Below are 20795 nucleotides of genomic sequence, written 5' to 3' on the forward strand. Positions count from 1 at the left end.
AAAACCTAAAGTATAATAATAAAAAATAAAAATAAATAAAAAAAGAATGACGATTCCATATCTGGAGGACTGATGATTGCATGAGTGTAGCTTCAGCACGGAGTGCTTTGCTCAGTACATATTCAAGTCTGGCTGATTTAAAGGATTCATATAGGTGGAAAAAGGGAGAAAATACTGGAAAAAAGATTTTGAAGGACTTAGTATTTCAGGATTTACTCTACAGGCAATAGAGAACAACCAAAGGCTTGAGGTGTTTCAGAACTGCCTGTCAAAAATCTGATGCTATCCCAACTGCACATGTATTCTCCATTTTAGCCTGGTGCTTCCAAATACGTGTCCCTACTTTCAGTATCTCTAGACCATTCATGTTTGGAGAGCCCCCTACCCAACAGAACTGCCACATGGTGGAATGTCTGGCTTACAGTGATTCCCCCAGTGACCATCTACATACTGCAATCTCACCTGTTTGAAAAAACCATTCTTTTACCCCCATTTTAGACGTGTGATCTGAAAAGAAGCTCCTACCTTTGTATTGCAGTCTTTGCCACAATTATAATTGTTTAAGGGGTGTACACCTGATAGAGTCTGGGCCAATCATATTTCCCACCTGCTATGGTTTGAATGTTTTCCCCCTCCAAAACTCATACTGAATTTGTTTTTTCTTTTTGAGATCCGGTCTTGTCCTGTCACTCAGGCTATAATGCAGTAACATCATCATAGCTCACTGTAACCTCGACCTCCTGGGTTCAAGTGATTCTCCCATCTCAGTCTTCCTTGTAGCTGGGACCACAGGTGTACACCACTATGCCGAACTAAATTTTTTAAAAGATTTTTGTAGAGATGAGGGTCTCACTTTGTTTTCCAGGCTGGTCTCAAACTCCTGGGTTAAAGTAATCTTCCTGCCTGGGCCTCCCAAAGTGCTGTGATTATAGGCAGTTCTCATGTTGAAATTTAATTGCCATTTTAACAGTATTAAAAAGTAGGACCTTTAAAACATGATTGGGTCATGATGAGGGCTTCACCCTCATGACTGGATTAATGCCATTATTGTGGGAATGGGTTTGTTAGTTTGTTACCACAGGAATAGGCTCATTATAAAATGGTGAGTTCACTCCTTTTCTCTCTCTCTCTCTCTCTCTCTCTCTCTCTACCTCTCCACTCCTCATTTTTGCCCGTCTGCCACGTGATGACACAAAAAGACAGCTTCAGCCACTGGACTCCCCAGCCTTCAGAACTGTGAGCCAATACATTTCTGTTCATTATAAAATATCCAGTCTATGGTATTCTTTTGTAGCAGCATAAAACAAACTAAGAATGGACCAAGACACCTCCTCCCTGTCCCCACTGATTAGTCCAGATATTGATATGGGAAATAAGCTAGGCCAATCCAGGTTCATTTTCAGGTTTTCTTAATTTTTTAAATGTTTACTGAAAGCAGGCAGAAGAGGATCTCTTTTCTTTTAGTTAGCTAGGCTATAAGGTTGACAGCCTGGAGCAGTCAGCAGTAGCCAGCTGTCCATCTTGTACATAATAAAGCTGGCCTGCAGAGAGAGGTAGGAATAAGAGGGAGTCTTGACAGTTTTCCAGTCCGTAACTCCAACCTGTGTTCCAGTTTATGCTAAGACCATGTTCCACCTTGTTGTTTGGTAACTTGAGCCAAAAAACTTTTTTTTTTTTTCTCTTAAGCTAGTTGGAGTTGGGCTACCATCATTCACTGTCGGAGTTCTGACGAATACAAATATCAGAAGTGGTGGCCTGGAGATGAATTAGGAAAGTATCTTCATGATTGGGTCTCTGCTAATGAATGTTTGTAGCTCATTCCTTAACGCCACATAGACTTCCTGGTTCTCATTTTTTGACTTGGATTTTAAACTGTCCTTCACTATATCACCTCCACAACCACAGGACCAAAGAAAGCCTGGTGCACAATCAGTGCTTGATAATTATCTATTGAACTGAATTGAGTTGTGATAAATTCCTCCTATAGATTTTTAATCTTCTCATCTCTTCAACTCCAATATGCCCTATTTATGTGCTTGCTCTGCTAGCTGGTCATTCCTATTTTTGCTGCCTCCTGATATAATTTGACTCTGAACACCCCTGTCTAATTCATTCATTTTCTGTGCAACTTTCTGCTCCGTCCTAGTGCATTCACTGGGTTATTTGCTTTTCTCACCTTTATCAAATGAAATAAAGCCACTTGACTATTATTTGCTCATCACTCTTCCATGATAGCCAGGTAATCTATAGGCTTAGAATTCTCTGCACTCTGACATCAGCTTTGTCCCTAGAAATGAAATAGAAAGGGGACATCTAGCTCATAAGATGTGGACTCAATTTCAAGCTCTGTTTTTGATCTGGTTTCTTAGCTTAGTTTAAACAAACAGAAACCTTCTCTACATTCTTCCTTTTCCTACCCAGACTCCCTGGCCTGAGCTTCATATCCTAGCTTGGGCTATTTCTGGAGTACAGGAATTGATATTTGCAAGTAGGAATTAGAGGGAGACAACACAAAGAAGACACTGATTTTTTTTTTTTTGAGTTGGTGTCTGACTCTGTCGCCCAGGCTAGAGTGCAGTGGCATCATCTCGGCTCATTGCAATCTCCACCTCCCAGGTTCAAGTGATTCTCCAGCTTCAGCCTCCAGAGTAGCTGGGACTACAGGCACGTGCCACCACGTCCGGCTAATTTTTGTATTTTTAATAGAGATGGGGTTTCACCACGCTGGCCAGCCTGGTACTGAACTCCTGACCTCAGGTGATCCACCTGCCTTGGCCTCCCAAAGTGTTGGGATTATAGGCATGAGCCATCGCGCCCAACCGATGCTGAAAATTTGAGCCAAATAGTAACCAGTTTTCTAACAGAAGCAAAGAAATGTCATGGTGAGGCTCTGAGCCTGAAGAGAAATTACAGAAAAAAAAAAAATACTATTCATTGCCCTACCCATTCAATTCCTTGAGAAACAAAAGTGAAAGAGGCCTTATTCAAGACAATGTTAAATAAGAGAAGGGAACTGACATTCAGAAAGTGCCTACTTTGTGCCAGACACTGTGCGAAGACCTATCCATATATTTCGCACTTAAAGATACAGTCATCACAATGACTCAAAGAGGTAGGCATTATCCACTTTACAGATGAGAGAACAAGGTCAAGTCAAGTAACCTGCCATGTTAAGTAATATTGGCAATTTTTTTAAAAAATGGAGCTAGGATTTGATTACGGATCTGTTCCCATTTAGACTGGGTAAGCCAGACCTTCAGGTACCTACACTCCAGACACATCTATGCTAAACATTGTCTGAACATTGTCCTATGTTCCCATTTTGCTGCTCCAGTGATTCTTTGCATAGAAAGCCATACTTCTCCATATCTACCTCCTGAAAGTTGTAAGTTTTTCAAGGCTTACTTCAAATTATGTCTTTTCTAAGCCTTGCTTTAGCCAAAGTTAACCTGGCCCTCTCCATAGTCTCACAGTGCCCTATTCAAACTTTTATTTGATACTCGTTGAATGCCTTATAGTGGTACTTTGATTTGTCTATTTCTTTCGCTACAACACTGAACAGACAGATAACAATGGCCATGTAGGTTCTTGGCAGATTGTGCTATCTGTGATATTACCATCAATTGAAAGCTGTGCTATGATAGTCTACAAAAAAGACTACAGGATAAATAAATTACGGTTCAGTCACACAATGGAATATTATATAACCTTGAAAATAAATGAGCTATGTACATTAACATGGATGCATGTCAGTAATGTAACATTGAGCACAAAAAGCAATTCATAGAAAAACAATATGATTATATTTAAGAAATTCATAAACGTGAAACTGAAAAACATATTTTTAGGGATGCATACATACATGGCAAAACTATAAGGAAAAGCAAGGGAATGATAAACACATATCAGGATGATGGTCATCTAGTAGGGAAGTGAGGGAAGAGGGTTGGGATCTGAAAAGATCACACAGCAGAGGCAAAAAGGTATTAGTAATGCTCTATTTCTTAAGCTACATGGTGAATACATAAAACTTTAATTATTGAAACTGAAACCAAAAATTTCAATCAAATGACTTTTTTCCCTCTAGCTTTCTACTGTAAGAAAATAAAAGGGAATGAAAAGCAAATGCATCATTTCAGGGATTTAATCAATGAGGGTAGCTACCAGGGGTTTTTCTGTACTGAAAAGAACTTGGCATCAGAGAACTGGGTTTGAATCCTGGCTCTATAAATGTAGCAATTGTCATTATTATTAGGGCTCCAGGCAAAAAGAACCGATACTCAAAATAATGAACATAAGTCACTAAAGATCATCAGTCATAGAATGAAGGTTCAAAAATGCTTCCTTGATGTCACACTGGGGTAGAAAAGGAGTCATTTTAGAAAGATTTTCAACAATCAAAGATGGGAATTTAAAAATATATGATTAATTCTGAATCAACAAAAAAAATACGGATTAATGAAAATTCCTCATTCCCTAAACAACATGCTGACTGAAAGGTTACTATACTTTCATTGTTTTTATTTATTGTTTGAAAAATGCAGAAGACACATAAATACATAAACACATAAGCACAAACACTTTTTTGTTTTTACAAGACTGAGGTAATGTTATATGTAATGTTTTGCAATTTTCCTCTCAATACTATGTCATGGATATCTTTCCTATGTTAGAATACGTAGATCTACTTAATTTTTTTTCATATTTGCAAGGAATTTCTTTGTCTGAGGCTACTATAATTTATTTGACCAGAACCACACATTTAGCTTATTTCCAAGTACTTACTAGTATAAGCAATGTTCAGTGGCCATCCTTGCGTATACACCTTTCTGTACTCTTGCTCTATTCTTTCTGTAAGATAAATTCCTGAAAGTCTGATTGCTGGGTCACAATGCATGTGCTTTTTGAATTTTCTTAGATTCTCACAAAAAAATTGTTCTAGTTCACATTTCCACCCACAGTTCCAGCCTCCTCACACCCTTACAGTAAATATTTGAATCATTTTCTTTTTCCTTTTGCCAAATTAGGTGAAAAAAAGTTACTTCATTTTTATTTACATATATTTATACTTACATTCTATTAATTTGAACATCGTGTCATATATTTACTGGTATTGTGTAATTCTTTCATTTTTATATGGAATGTGCTATCCATATACATTGCATTTTGTATGTACCAGATATTATCTACCAACCTATTGCTTTCCCACCCCCTCTTACTGTTGTTTATGGGCATTCAAGTTTTACGTTATCGAATCTGTCATTTTTTTTTCCTTTATGGGTTCTGGGTTTCATGCTCCACTTAGGAAGTCCCTTTATATAACAAGACTTTTTTTTTTTAAAGACCTTACCTCTAGTTTCCCCTAAATCTCACGCCCCTCTTTTAATGACCAAATAATGCTATCAACTCAGGCTTTATCTGACTTTATGAAGAGAGGTCAAGTCCCTTCCACACATCAAGAGCTACTGCTGTTTGTTTCTCTTTATCATTCTTATTTATACTGCATAAGATGTTTTAGAAATTACCCCCCAAATTCTCATTATTACAATTAAAATAATACAGTTGTTTGTAAAGACAAAATTAATAAATAACTCCCTATCTAACTTCTCCAATCTTGTCACAAGGCAACTGATACTCATTGTAGAGTGAAGGTCTTTCCATACCTTTCTCTAGACCCATAAAAATATATACAAACAGACATATATAAAAAAACTTTCCATTTATTTTTATGAAAATTGGGTATTTTATGAATTATACTATACTTGTTTGTTTTATATAACAATATAACATGCATGTTTCCTTAAGATAGAATATGCTTCTAACTCATTGTTTCAAAATCTGGAAATATTAAATGTTATATGTTATAAATGTACCATTAATTATTTAACTAATGCCCTATTGCTGGACATCCGGGTTGCTTCCTTTTGTTGTCATTGTTAACCCTACAATGTCACTTTTATAATCCTTCTCACTTCTCTTCCTAACCCCATGAGATCTTCTGGGTCTTGTTAGTCCTCCCTTCTTCTCACTCCCACTCCTGTGTTTTGTTGGGATAGTTTAGTATATTTATTTAGACGCTTGTGCTGTCCATATGGTAGCCACTAACCACGTGTGACTATTGTACACTTGAAATGTGGCTAGTCTGAACTGAGATCTACTGCAAGTACAAAACACATGTGGGATTTTTAAGACTTAGCACAAAAGAAGAATGCAAAGTATCTGATTAATACTTTTTATATTGATTACATGTTGAAATGATACTATTTTAGATATTTAAGTCAATCTGCCTTTCCATTTAGATTTAATTACTTTTCCAGAGAGCCAGGTTCATTGCCCATCATCGTTTCTTCTCTCATCTTGAAGTCTCCATTCCGATTCATTTATTATTTAGTTTGAGTTTTTTTCTCAAATATTTTTTCACTGGTGTATGACAGTGATATACTTTTTGAATTCTTAAATGTCCTCAAACATTTTTCTCTGACCCAAGTGGATGAATGATACCTTGACTGGATAGTAAGTTACTTGGTTTGCAGTCTTTTTCTCTTAGAAATTTCTAGATGCTATTCCACTGTCTTTTAGCTTCCACGATATAGATGAGAAAACCATTTATTTCTTTGTAGATGATTCAGTTTTTCTGCCAAAAAGCCTGAAAGATTTTCTCTTTATCCTTGAGATTTAGGAAGTGTATCAGTGTATACTTCAGTGTAGAACAAAGTATGCCTCTTTTATACATATTTTTGCAGACCAGCTTTTGGCTTTGTTAATTGCACATTGAAATTTTGTAATTATTTTAGCTCATATTTTTATTACTTTTGAACAGATACTTTTATGTGAAATATATATATCTATATATTCTTTTTCTGTTCCTGAGTTGAAAGATTTTTTTTCAATATTTCTTTAAATTCGGTTAATGCTATGAGGAAAATTTATAGCATTAACCAAATTTAAAGAAATAAATAATAAATTTTAATTTAAATGTATATTTTGTGCAAAGTCTTGAAAATCCCACACATATTTTTTACTTGCAGCTATCGTGTTTTTAGCCACATCCCTAGATTATTTAGGAAGTAATATCATTTTTGTTTATTTTAAAATAATTTTAAAATTTTCTTTTGATTTTCTCTTTGATCCAAAAATTACTTACATAAAGTATTTTATGGTTCTTCTAAGTTTTTTTCCTGCTTGCTTTTTCTGGTCTTTGAATTGTTGATTTCTAGCTTTACAGAATTCTTGTCAGAGGATGTTACCTGCCAGTTTTCCACTTGAGAATTTATTAAGGTTTTCCTTGTGGCAAAGTACATGATAAATTTTGTAAACGGTCCAGGGGCATAAGATACAAATGTGGTTTTGTTTTTGGCATTAGAGTATCTAATTCTATTTATTTGACAAAATATTAGGTCAAGCTTCATAATTAGATTATTCAAATCCTTGGTATTATTTTTTGCCTACTTACTTTTCAAATTCTGAGAAATCGGTATTTCACAACTGTAACTGCAGTTTTATCAAATGCTTCACATATCATTCCATACAGTTACATCTAATAAATATTTGTTTATGGAATGAATCCCTCTAGGTTCTAATTTAATGCTTTTGGCATTAAATTCCACTTAATCTGATATTGACATCCTTGCCCTATTCTCTCCTTATTGAAAATTCCCTGGCATATCATCATCTATTCCTTTATTTTGAAACAGTTTCATCATTTTGTTTAATGTTTGTCACTTATATATGTACGTAGCTAAAATGTGTACATCTGAGTGGTTTTGTCTGGGAATAAAATTTGTCAGCCCATTTCCATTATTGTAACAAACACAATGTCTTAATCATAGTACAACAATGTATGTTTATTATCTTTGTGGTAGGCAGAATAATGCCTAAAGACGTCCATATTCTAATACCCACAACATATAAATATGTTAGGTTACATGGCAAAGGGAAATGAAGGTTGCAGGTGGAATTAAAGTTAATAATCTGTTGACATTAAGATAGGGAGACTATTCTGGATTATCTAAGTATACCCAGTGTACTCACATGGGTCCTTAAAAGTAGACGAGTGAGGCAGAAGAGTCAGAGAATGTATGATGGGGAAGATGGATCAAATAGACATGAAATCGCTGGCTTTGAAGATGGAGGAAGAGACCATGAGCCAAAGAATATGAGCAGACTCTAGAAGCTGGAAAATGCAAGAAAAACAGGTTTTCTCCTACAGCTTTCGGAAAGGAATAGAGCCTTGCTGATATCTTGATTTTAGCCTGATGAGACTCATTTCATAGTTCTGACTATCCAGAACCGTAAGATAACACATTTGTGTTGTTTTAAGCCACTAAGTTTATGGTAAGTTTTTATAGTGGCAATAGAAAACTAGTGCAATATTATAAAATGTAAATAACAGTTTGTTTCCAAATTACTGTGGACAGTGGATGGATAATGGGGAAAAGTCAATTCAAAAATTAAATGAATTAATATTCTTACTTTGTTTATTCTTTCCATTTCCTTATTTAATTTTTCAATTGACTTTTTGTCCCTTATCAACCCCTTCTTAGCAATCTGCAAATTTACTGGTACTTTTATTTTATAATACATTTCAATCTAAACTAACAAATCTTTCAGTTATAATGCCCCATTTCTCAAGCATTCGTACTATCTGAAGTCTAGCTGTCTTTTAAATTTATAAGCAACAGATAACATGAGGATTAGACCTAGGAAGAGGGTGGCAGGAACTATGTCAAATTTAACCTTATTTCACTTTCACCTTCTCTTTTCTAATGTTTCTTCCCTTTATCTCTAACAACCTGCCCCCAGCCAAGTACGTACTGTTCAAGGCTCTCTACCACAGAGCTTTGTGCTAGGCATGACCTTCCTGGCAAATATCTTATATTTAGACCAAACTTTCCTATTTCCGTCCTTAAGAGTTACCTGCTCTGTGTTACCTGTTCTCCCAGGGACCATGACATTTTGTTATGCAAACCAACGAACAATTTCATAGTGTTAATGAAGCCAACACTATGTATATGTGGGACAATGGCTTAACCTTTTGGAAGTGGTTTTGTTTTCTGGACAGGGACGAAAATTTAACCAAACAAATGACTATTTGAGGCTGGAAATTTCAGGCATTGTGGCAGGCTATACAGGAAGACATTTGTGGCTGGACGAGGAAGGAGTCTTCACGCCATACTTCACTGTGCACTATCGAAGTGGGCTCCTACTCCACCTGCGTGAAATCAAACAAGTACTAACAGTGTATGAACCATCGAACAAGCTAGATATCCTGGCCATAGAGGCTATTGTGCCTCAGGGCCGCTCTAGGGCAACCACACAAACAGATAATTGGGCCTGTGAGCTGACAAATCAACTTGTACCCACACCATTAAGCAACCGTAATTCACTCTGAGTCTAGCAGAGATCCCATTGTTTACTGCTATAAAATAAACTCTATAAAACTTATAAATATGGAGACAGAATTTAACATAATGCTGCATAGGGTACCTTATATCACAGAATACTAATAAAAACTTGTATATTATAGAAATACATTTTAATAATGTTGTGCTTAAGAATAATTATACTTTGAATGATTTTCATGAGAGGCATCTTTCCCTATATTCACTTCAACATTATGACTGGGTTTTCTCTTCTAACCTGTATTAGGTTAATAAATTACTTGGATTTTAAAGGCTATGGTGAATTATAGACTTAACTAAAACATGGACTTCTAAACTGGCTTGCATGATTCCACATTGGCAGAATTTAACTGCCATTATGAATTACTTGTTAATTATGCTATTTACAGTTTATATGCATACTTGAGACTTTTAACATGTTTAGCATGTTTCACTTTTTTGTGCATAAAGACTAAAAATATATAGGTTTGTGTGTACTGCACTGAATCATATTTTAAAATAGAAAAAGTAAAGAAATTAGTGTGCAATTTTGGCTATTGTTTGCATGGTTGTTAAACCATAAAAAATAAACAAAGTGGAGAACAAATGAAAGAAAAGAAACTCATTTAAGTATAACTAAGGTTGTCAAAGGAATAGTTACAAGGCTTATAACTGAACCCTAATGTTCAGCATTGAATCAAAACTTTGGAACTGGAAGAGGGTTTTGCATGTATTTGTTCTAGTGGGTCACAAATTCAAATATTTACGTGGGCCAGGTAAATAACATCAATGAGTGAAGTGGCTCAGATATGACAACATGGATTAGTAGTAGCTGTGGAAACCCAGAGAGTGCATGCTCTGTCTCAGAGGGATCATGCTACTCAGCTTCAGCTGGTTTCTGCCCTATGGGAGCACAGGCCCAAGTTTGCTGGACTTTTCAATACTTTGAGACAAGCTGGAAACCAATACTTCTGTATGCAGCTTTTTACTTTTAAATGCTAATAACTAATTCAATTTTTAAAGTGTTAGTATCTGTGGAACATATAGGGTACATGGGATGTCAGATTAAATCTCTGATGAAGCCTAACAGAAAGGAATTTTACAGAAAAGAATATGGAAACACATACTAAGTCACTTACATGTTGGCCACATGTAGTAGAAAGAACATGGGATTTGAACTCAGGCAGATGCAAGTTGCAATTCTAACTCTGTCACATAACCGCTAGGTAATGTTAGGCGAGTTTTAAAAACTCTCTGAGCCTCAATTTCCCTCTCCTTAAGATGAAGATAACAATACCTGCTGCATAGGATGCTTGTGAAGATTTATAAATAAAAGTAACGTGTGGGAAGTGCCTACGGTAGATCTTGGCACCTACGAAACATCCACTCTTTTTACCCTTTTCCACCAGTCTATGTGCCTACCGTGTTTTATTATTTTTTTCAATAGCAATTCTATAGACTTGGAATTATATTATGCTCCACTTCCTACTAGAATGTAAGTTTACATGATGGTAAGCAATGTGTCTATTTCTTTTCACTGCTGTATTCCCAACACTAAAAATACTGCCTGACACATAATAGGTGTTCAATTAATGTATGTTGGATAGATAGATTAATGACTTTAACAAATTTTAGTACATTGACTCCTTCCCTTTAATGAATAAACACATGCAAGTACATATACGTATATGTTATCCAAGCTCATAAACCAAGTTAATGCTGTACTGGAACTTAAATTCTCATCAAGTTATTTCTCTATGATTATTTTCATTGCATTATTAAAGTCTGTCAAAATTATGCAATGTTCTACATGGACATACTCATCTCTTGGGTTTATAGAAAATACAATCTTTGAGGTATTTGAATAGCTTTGCAAAGGAAGTCTTCCTCACACTTCCACTGACTTTGGTGGTTAAAGGCACTTGCAGTGCTCTATGGATTATTCTAGGTTTTTCATTCTGACAAAAAGGCTATTAACTGCCTTTGTAAGTCATAACGACCACAATTTTACATATATCTGGCATAAATAACTACAAATGTCAGTTGAATCCCACATCAGTCTTTTGGGGTAGATGGGACTGGAACTATTTTCCTCATTTTAAAGAGGTATCAGAGACACTCAGTGATAAACACCTTACCTAAAGTCACAGTATGGATAACTAAAAAATCTGGCAATAAACCATAGTTCTAAGGTGATATTTTATATTTACAGGACCTATCGAAGACTTCCCACTATAGCCAAGACTTCTGTATTTTACAATCTGGATTTTTTCTTCCCCTCCCCGCTTACATAAAAACTAGCCTGTCCTGAGCCCTATTTCTAATCCTGCTACCTCTTATACTTGTACTTGGTATTAATACAACAAACTTTACTGGCCAGAGCCCACTTAGTGATAGAAAAATAAACAAACCAAGGACCTGCCCTCAAGAGCTTTCTGTCATCAGTGTAGCACAAATATTTAGTCTGGCTAAAATACATGTCCCTTGTAAGAAGTGTTACGCCTTAAGGGACTATATGAGAGGGGAAGAGAGAAAGATGCTGGTGCTAATCTAATATAGTGCTTCTCAACTCAGCATACCTATTAGAATCCCCCAAGGAGCTCTGGAAAATACCAAAACCTGGATCAATCTAGGGTGGAGTCTGGGCAGTGGACTTTTTGAAAGTTCCCATAGGGATCCTAAGGTACAGCCAGTGTTGAACTACCACTAGTCTAAATGGAATAAATTGCACTGTAGGGAAATAACTGAGGAAAGCAAAAGACAAATACCTAAAGACAAACTGGACCTTCTTTTCCCTTGTAATGCCATTTAATTAAACAGATCTTAATACCAATTATATTTACAAGATTTTCACTGAAGCCGTAGCTTTCCTGAGACTTAATCTCCAATGATTTTAAGAAAAATATTTTCCTCCCTCAAATCTTACAACCAGTGTCCATTTGATGATGATGTAAATATGATCAATTTTATACTAACTTACAAAGTTTGGCAGGTGAAAACCTAAGTATACACACAAGCGAATGAATCAAAACTGAAATAACTGTCTTAATTTTTATGTATAATTCAAGTGAAACTTGGTTTATGTCCTCATTTCTCTGCATTGCCCATTTTCTTACATTACTTTGTTTTTATTTGGGATGGCGCTTGTTTACCCTTCTATTTTCAGCTACGACCTAGGTTTGGGTTCATCCATCTAAGTTATTTTGGTTTGCTTATTTTTACCTCTTACTTACACATATTTCTTTTCTGTATCTTAAAAAACCTCCATATTTTTCATATATTCCAAGTTTCCTACGATAGTCATTTCCAATATACTACATCAAACTTAGATGGAAAAATCTGTGAGCTCGGTCTAATAAAAAGGAATGGCAATTCCTTAAAGAACAACTGTACAGATTGAAGCTAATTAGAGACACAGAGATTTTATCCAATGATGTAAGTGCATATAGTCCCTTCAGCCTTGGAATCTGACTCAAACAACAGGTTTTCATATTTATGTGTGAGATGTGCCTCTTTCAAACCTTGTTACAACTTTGGCACATTACCCATCTGATGTGAACTTAGATCTTTTTAACACTTTTATGTTAAACATAAAAAACAACAGGAATCTAGGATTTTGTTGGGAATGGCCTGAATGACTTCTTTGAAGGGTGAAATTGAAGTTAAATATGTACTTATCCAATAGCTATAGTAATATTTGTATACCTTTCTCTACCCTCTCCAATCGGTCCAGTAAATCAGTACCATATTAATCGTATTAAAATGCCCCTTAAATGATCATGCTATGCTCCCACCTTTCCTCATCACACTTCTCCCATTTCTTAATGTATTGTATTCAAAACATTTGACTTGGTTTTCAAAGTACTTTGATACTCTGGCCCGACTTAACTTATTTTCTATTGATTCAAACATCTTCCATGTCAATCAAGCTGGTCTCCTGTTGTACTATATAAATACCAGGGTGTTTTTGTTTTGTTTTGTTACATTTTGTTTGTTTTTTGCCTTCCTCTGAATTGTTCTCAGTGTGCATAGATTTCCTTCCTTTTCTCACTCTCTTTAAATTCGACCTGTCTTATGAGTTATAGGACAAGTTCCAATTCTTTTCTGAAGACTCTCCCAATCTAGTGCTCTAACTGATCTCTCCTTTTTCTAACATCCTAAAATACTCACCCTCCCTCGAATGTGGCATTTGATTAAATATAGCCTTGTCACTATTTTAGTTACTTTAAGTATGTCAGCCCTGTAAAGAGTCTGAGGGGATTGTTTATGCCTGTTCTAATATATCCTCCGTGCTTCTAACTTGGTTCTAGGCATATGGTTAAGGCATAATAAATATTTGCTGACTGCTAACTGATGCTGGTGTTGCCTAGTAGCCTGGGCCTATACACACTGTCAGTTCTGTCAACAGAGGCTGCGAAAATTCTACCAGAGATTATGTCTGCACAAAAATAAGCCTCTGGCATAAATTGCGATCGCTGCCACTAGAGAATTCACCTGCAGGAAAGGGACCTCAGGCATATTACTTGGTGCTCTCAGAGACTCTTATGCCAGGTTTTCCACTGCCAAAATACAGCTAAACCATGTGCTAATGTAATGATGTGAGTCTCTCCAATAATTTACTGTAAATCTCTACTTGCTTAGTTTTCTGACATGGCTTTAGCATCCTAATTTCCAATACGCTATGCCTCAGAATTACCATGGATTACAAATTTGTGGAAAAATTGGGTATACTCTGAGAGTCAAAAATTAGCATTTTAAAGCAGCACTTTATTTTCTGTAAAAACCCTATTTTCAAATTTAAATGTTCTATTTTATTCTGAATGAGCAAAATAAGCCTAAGGTTTCAGAGAAAAATATATTCAGAAGGTAAAGGATTTAATTCCAAGATCTGGAACTGTGAATCCTTTTCTTTGAACACAGCCTCTCTTTTCTTTTACTCCTTTCCCCACTTTAATTGCTATCACCTCATACCGTAACCTCTATTTCCCAGACTCTGCCCTACTCTCCAAGTCTCTTTATCTTGCTTCTTCCTCCCCGCCACCACCCCCTACCCCGCACAGACATATGAGACAAGCATACGGCCCACCCACCTCCCTAGCCAAATTTCAACCCATGGTCATACACTTGACACTTTAAGAATGTATTTCTTTACAGTCTATATTTTCTTGCTCCCTAGTTCTTCCATTCTTTTTACATTGACACAAAGTAAAAATTCAATTGAATAAATAGTAGCAGTTACTATTATTTTCATATAACACTATCAGAATACCAACTTTTCTGCACAGTGCATTGCCTTACTGAAGTCCCCGAGGACACTCATGATGAAAGCCCTTAAGCTCACACCATTCACTCCTCTGAGGCTCTCACTGTATCTTTCCAACTGTGATTACACATTCATTTTATGCCCCCTTTGTGTACTGAATTGATACTCATGTTGCACCTATACATCTGACATCTTCAAAATGTACCCAAATCTTTTATATATGTGCAGTTTTTCTCCCTCACTTCATCCTAAAGGACAGGTAACTTGATTCCTTAAGTGTTAAAATGGTATGCTTGCTTTTTTGTACCTTACCATGGGACCACTGTAAGGGTCCTGCACACTGTGGGGGCTTGATAAATGTTATATTGAGAGTCAAATACATGCCTCAAAGAATCCTTTTAAAGCTAACCCTCAAATACCTATAAAATGCCCAAGGGAGCCCCACAGAGGAATAGGTGAGACAGAGCGCAGCAGAGCTTATTAAAAATGATCTGGGCTTGCAATACAATTTCTTTTAGACTGGATTTTTCCTTAGGCTTAGGACACGTGCTAATTCTCTCAGCTGCTTTAATCATGTAGATATTAAACAATGAGGGGGCATCAAACAGTCTTTTAGAGTTATGACAAGTGCATGCTATGAATAGAAACGAGGGAAGATGAAAGCCAAGCCTGTGGTGACTGAGGACAGACCCCAAGATCTACTGGAAAATGCAAAATGGAGAAACCCAACGCTGTCAGAGAAGAAGGCTTCAAAACTCAATCCAAATCAAAGAGGGCTGCAGACTTTTATGGAGGCTTTTAAAAGGAAAGTGTTAAGTTTGTCTGAATTGTAAACAGAATCCATCTGAAGATGCATTTTCCCTTAAAAAATCATCCCAAAACACAAAAGCAAAAAAAAAAAAAAAAAAAAAAAATCAACAATCACAACAATAACATTTCAAAAGATTCTAAAAGGAGGGAGGGTTGACAGCCAAACCTTTTTTTAAAGTAATGGTAGCCAGGAAAGAAGATGATGGGTTGTAAGAATTCACCACCTGGAAAAGGGAGTTACCTGGGGAGTGACAGCTGCCATAGGAAAAGTAGAACAAACACACCTGCTGTCAGGCACACCTGTTCTTTTCAGGGAGAGGAACCATGAGGCTGAAACAGCAGAAAACGCCCAAGAACAGGGTAGGATGACTCTTGCAACCCTTAAATATTTTCCCTTACTCCTCTGGAGTTATTTCCTCGGCAGGAATGGCTGCAGAGTAACCACATAAGATTTCACCTAAGTCTTTCAATTTTCATAGTCTCTCAAATTCATTTTCTAGCTGATAGAAAGAAATTCCTTAAAGGCCCCAAGAAAGAAGGGAGGCAAACATTTTCTGTGGCCTACCCTGGAGAAAGAAGATACATTACTATGTGCTATATTAAAATGTGACTTGAAGGTGTTGAATCTGAGGTGGCATGAAGCCTAGTGGGACTGGTAAGGTAGACAGAGATTGTAAGGGGAGCGAGGACGCCAGGCACACACAGACACACGCATGCACGCACACGCACATGCACACGCACACACACTTGCCAAAAGGCCTTACTTCCCCATAGTAATTGTTTCGCCTTTAACTGTGGAGGGTCACTTAAGAACATGCTATCATTTCTGGTTCCACAAAGCGGCTACCTGGTCATTGATGCTTGCAAAAGTAGAATTCTGGGCTTCCACAGTAGCCCAGAGAATATTTCAGCCCAATGAGCATAAATCAGACCAAAAGGGCAAGATAGCTCTGTAGCAGATTAGCTATACTAGCTTTGTAAATGTTCACAATGCCCTACAGGAAAGCCTGCTGCCAGCAGATAAGCCAAACTAGAGTTCAATATCAGTGGCAATATTTTGTCCTGCCTTGTAAAAAAAAAAAAAAATGATATAGTAAGGGATGGAACTAATTGAGGCAGTGGCAATAGTGAGATAGAAGGAATTTTAAATGTAACTCATGCATAGTCCATAAATGAACTAAAAAGTACAGTATTTTTGAGTACCTACCAGGAACTCTATGTTAGGTATCGCAAGGAATTCAAAAGACCTCTATACCAATACAATTAAAAGTATTTGCAATCCTTAAGGAACTTAACATTTCATTGGGGAGACAATCTTTACAACCAGTGCTTAAGCTAGTAAATAGTCAACTGCAAAGCTGTGAATGTCAGACAATAAAAACTGGAGGAGTTCACAGAAGGCAGTGAGCAATATATGTGGAAGTCAGAAGTTGTGAAGGAAGACTTTATCAAAGAGGCGAGACTTGAGTTAGGCCCTGAGGATGAATAGGATTTGGAAATGCTAGAAAGAATCCAGAAAGAATGTTTGAAACTAAGATGCAAAGGAAATATGAGATTCCAAACATGACCTTCAGCGTGAGTCACAGTCACTATATTTACCCTGGTGTGTAAGAATCAGTGTATTCTTATTAATGTGGAAATGTAAGTCCCTAGGGATTCAAGTGAAATAAATTACCACCAGTTTACATGGGGTTTTTCTAACCTTGCATATAATTCAAACGGAAAAATAAATTTTTAAATTTTTACCTTAATTAAATTTCAGGCATCTCTGCATACTTAGGTTTAAGATCACAATCAGTAGTAGAATAAAAAATCCCAAGAGGTGCCTCTGAAAGGGTTCCACAGTAAAGTCACTACACTTGGTGAGTTCATATTCAAATCAATCATAAATTCTATTTTAAAATAATCCCAGGAGTAATCTTAAAACCAAATCCTCCAACTCTATAGCTCCAACTTTTGACTATTCATGTGGCTGTAGTAGAGAAAATGAACCTCTGCTTTTCATGGAGCCCTACTTCCAGATTTTTATGCTGGGGTAGCAGTATTAACCAGTTTGTATTTCACCTTTTTCAGCTATCCACACTGCCAAGAAGGTGTTAATGAGCAGTGAAAAGGCCAAAAGGCCAGCAGCCAAGGAAGAAAGGCACACAGAATACAACTGGGAAAGCCCTCTTTCAACAACCCAACTTTGTGAGCATTTGATTCACCAGACAAATAGAATATGTCCATGAGCTCAAAGAGTATAAATAAATCCAAAGATTTATCAAGAGTGGTTAGAACAGTCTTGAGTCATTTCTCAACTTACAGACAATTTTTAATGCAGTATTTCAAAGTGCACTTTAAAAGGAGGGACTAGAAATTATCCATTGTTAATTTTAAAAAGACGTGTGAAGTCCTCATTAATGCTCTACAAATCCAGAATTTGTTAAAATTTCGACAGGCTTTGTCAGAAATTTACTATTAGTGAAAAATGTGCATAAAACAAATTAATTTCAAAATTAAAATTTGGAGAGGAAAAGTTTAAGCTTCTTAAAATAAGCTTTTAAAAAGCACTTTAAAGGCATACATTTACATTCCAATAACTGGTAATCATTCTTATCTGTTCATTAAAGCAGGAGTCAAAGGATCTCTATTTGGCCACACTTTATTTACCCAGTTTAAATTCCATTGCATTTTAGGACCATTTTTGCATATTCTACTCTATAAATTTTTGGGGGGCTATATAATATTACTTGTACTATTTTGCACAATTTATTTTCCACCTAGACATTTTCACATTTTATCTCAGGTTTTTATTACAAAGAAGAATACTTTGTAATACACACATTATATCTTTTTATGTGTGTGTATATACCTTTATATACGTGTATCAAGTGAAATGTGTGCATATTTGTGTATACATGTATGTGGATAACATATTTTCAATGAAATTTGGGAGCTTTTGATGCAGACTGTTCTATACTTGGTTAATTTTGTTTAACAATATAATATATTGGAGATATATCTGTCTACATCTTTCTCAATGGCTGCATAGATGGAAGAATTTATTTTTTAACCAGTCCCCACTGATGGAGATTTAAAGCATTTCCATTTTGTTTTTGTCAGATATTACTACAAGTGTCCTCCAAACAGATTGCATTACATGACAGTGCCTGACTACATGTATTTTAGAATAATGAAAATGCAATTCTTACTAACGTATTCAAACATTCAGATGAGCTTCTTCTCAACTGGTCTAAATTAGGTAGGTCCTACTATACAATACTTTCCTTTGCTTTTGGAGGCACTGCTGCTATTGTCATGGCATACTCTGCCCTCTTTGCTAAAGATTTCAGCTCCTTTATATTGTGTATTTGGCATTTCAGAGACAGAAGGGAAAGGAAAATGGTTTATGTTCTCTCCTTTTGTATTCTTCTTGACTACTGCCTATATGGCTTGTGAGGAACTGCATTTCTTAGTGTGTTAGAAACAACGGTGGCAGAACAGGTAGGAAATCAATGGTGCAGCAGATCAGAGTGTTAGTCCGGCAGAAGATAGGAGCAGTAGAAACAAAAGGGCTATAAGATAACCAAATATAATTGAATTTTGAGTAGTCAACTCTTTCATCTTTCTCCCAAAACCCCATTGGTTTGCCCAGTGGAAGAAAATGGAGCCCTATAAATGGTTTAGGAATAAAGAGAATGTAACTATGAACATTCTTTTGAAAGATTATATTTTAAATATCTCCCTGTATGTTACACAAAGCTGTTTAATTGTATAGATATCACTTATTGAAAGATCGTTTCACATTGTTCACTGTGAATTAAGTGGAAAATAATAACTGAGGAGAGTTGAGAACAACAAAATCTCTCTGGAAATAAAAGATCCTCTTGTAACAGGTGGGCAATTTGAAGGATTAAATTAATGCTTTGGGGCACCATTTAGACAGTGGATTGACAGTAAACTTACAATATTTGAAAACAAAAAAGTTATAGTAGAATTGATGATTTGGACAGGTCACTTCTCCCTGAGTCCAATTCGCCTTCTGTAAAGCTAGGTGGCTATACTAGATGATTTCTAACAGCTCTTTCATTTCGATGATTCTGATATTATGGACATATTTAATAATAATTGTAATAGGCATAAAATAGTCTGTGGCCAGAAATATTAAGATGTTCACTTTTGTATTTTTCTTAAGTCCGCTATTGGTACAATTTTTCCTAACAGAGCCTTTTGCTCCTCTGTGCCTGGCTAGATTTTACTTTTGAACTTAACTCAGATGTCATATCTTCCAGGAATCTTTCCCCGACCCTTCTAACCCCTTATTTGAGTTAGATGTTCCTCCTACTGTTATTATCACAGTGTTTTAAATTATCTTCTTTCTTCAGTCTCCCAATTTGATTATAATAAAATCCTTTTTGGCAGCAACTATGCCTTTGTATTCCCAGTGCTTAGCACAATACCTGCCACATAGCAGAGACCCAACAAATGTTTACCAAATTCATTAAAGCACGACATTCAAACACTCATGTCAATATTTTTTACAGCAGAAACATCTGAAATTGCTACATCATTGGCTGGTAAATGCAACTGCCTATTTATATTCTTAGATATCTCATGAGTATCTAAAAATGAAAATATTTAAAACAGAATTCTTGATTTCTAACCTGAAACCTATTCCTTTCTCAGTTTTCTCGACATTAGTTTCCTCCACCAGAACCCTGACTTATTCCTGATTCTTCCCTCTTCCTGTCCACTCAAATACAACCCTGAACATAAGGTCCTTTAGGTTATATCTCAATAATATAGCTCAAATTAATCCACTTGCCTCTAGCTTCACCTCTTGCATGGACTTCTGCAGTAACTTGATAACTGATTTCTCTTGTTCGTTTTTGTATTCCCCATCCAATATCCAAACAACTGCCAAAGTCGTCTTTCATATATGTGAACCCCACTGCTGCCCCTGATTAAAACCAATCAATATAGTCCCATTACCTCAGGAGAAAGTCTAAAATCTTTGGCATAGTTTTCAAAGCCCTAGGTCTTGTCTCCACCTAACTCCCCAGCTTCATCATGTAGTACAATTTCTCTCCCTTTCTGCAACATAACCACATTGGTTTCCTTACAGTCATTAAAACACACCAAACTCTTTCATGCCTTAGAGTCTTTGGACATGCTGTTTCCCCTTGCTTGGAATGCTCAGTCCCTGGCTCTTCACATGCTCCGCTCTTCCTTATCCTTCTTATCTCAGCTTAAAGATTACTTCCCTGGACACACAAAGTAGATCCCTAGCCTCACCCTGTTATCTTCTAAGAATGCACTCTGTTGGTCACCATAGCACCTCATAGCACTATTTGGTATCC

General features: G+C 36.3%; 1 protein-coding gene and 1 non-coding gene across 2 annotated transcripts in view; one reads left to right on the forward strand and one right to left on the reverse strand.

Moving 5' to 3' along the window:
- The window catches only part of TENM1 (teneurin transmembrane protein 1), an 854513-nt gene that overhangs the window by 548958 nt on the left and 284760 nt on the right, over positions 1-20795 (reverse strand). The gene's annotated exons all lie outside the window — the stretch shown is intronic.
- On the forward strand, positions 12837-12935 carry LOC116812386 (small nucleolar RNA U13). The gene has a single exon (XR_004370685.1). It is a non-coding gene; the product is annotated as a small nucleolar RNA U13 (small nucleolar RNA).

Source organism: Hylobates moloch, unplaced genomic scaffold, assembly GCF_009828535.3.
Source record: "Hylobates moloch isolate HMO894 unplaced genomic scaffold, HMol_V3 SCAFFOLD_7, whole genome shotgun sequence".
Taxonomy (NCBI): Eukaryota; Metazoa; Chordata; class Mammalia; order Primates; family Hylobatidae; genus Hylobates; species Hylobates moloch.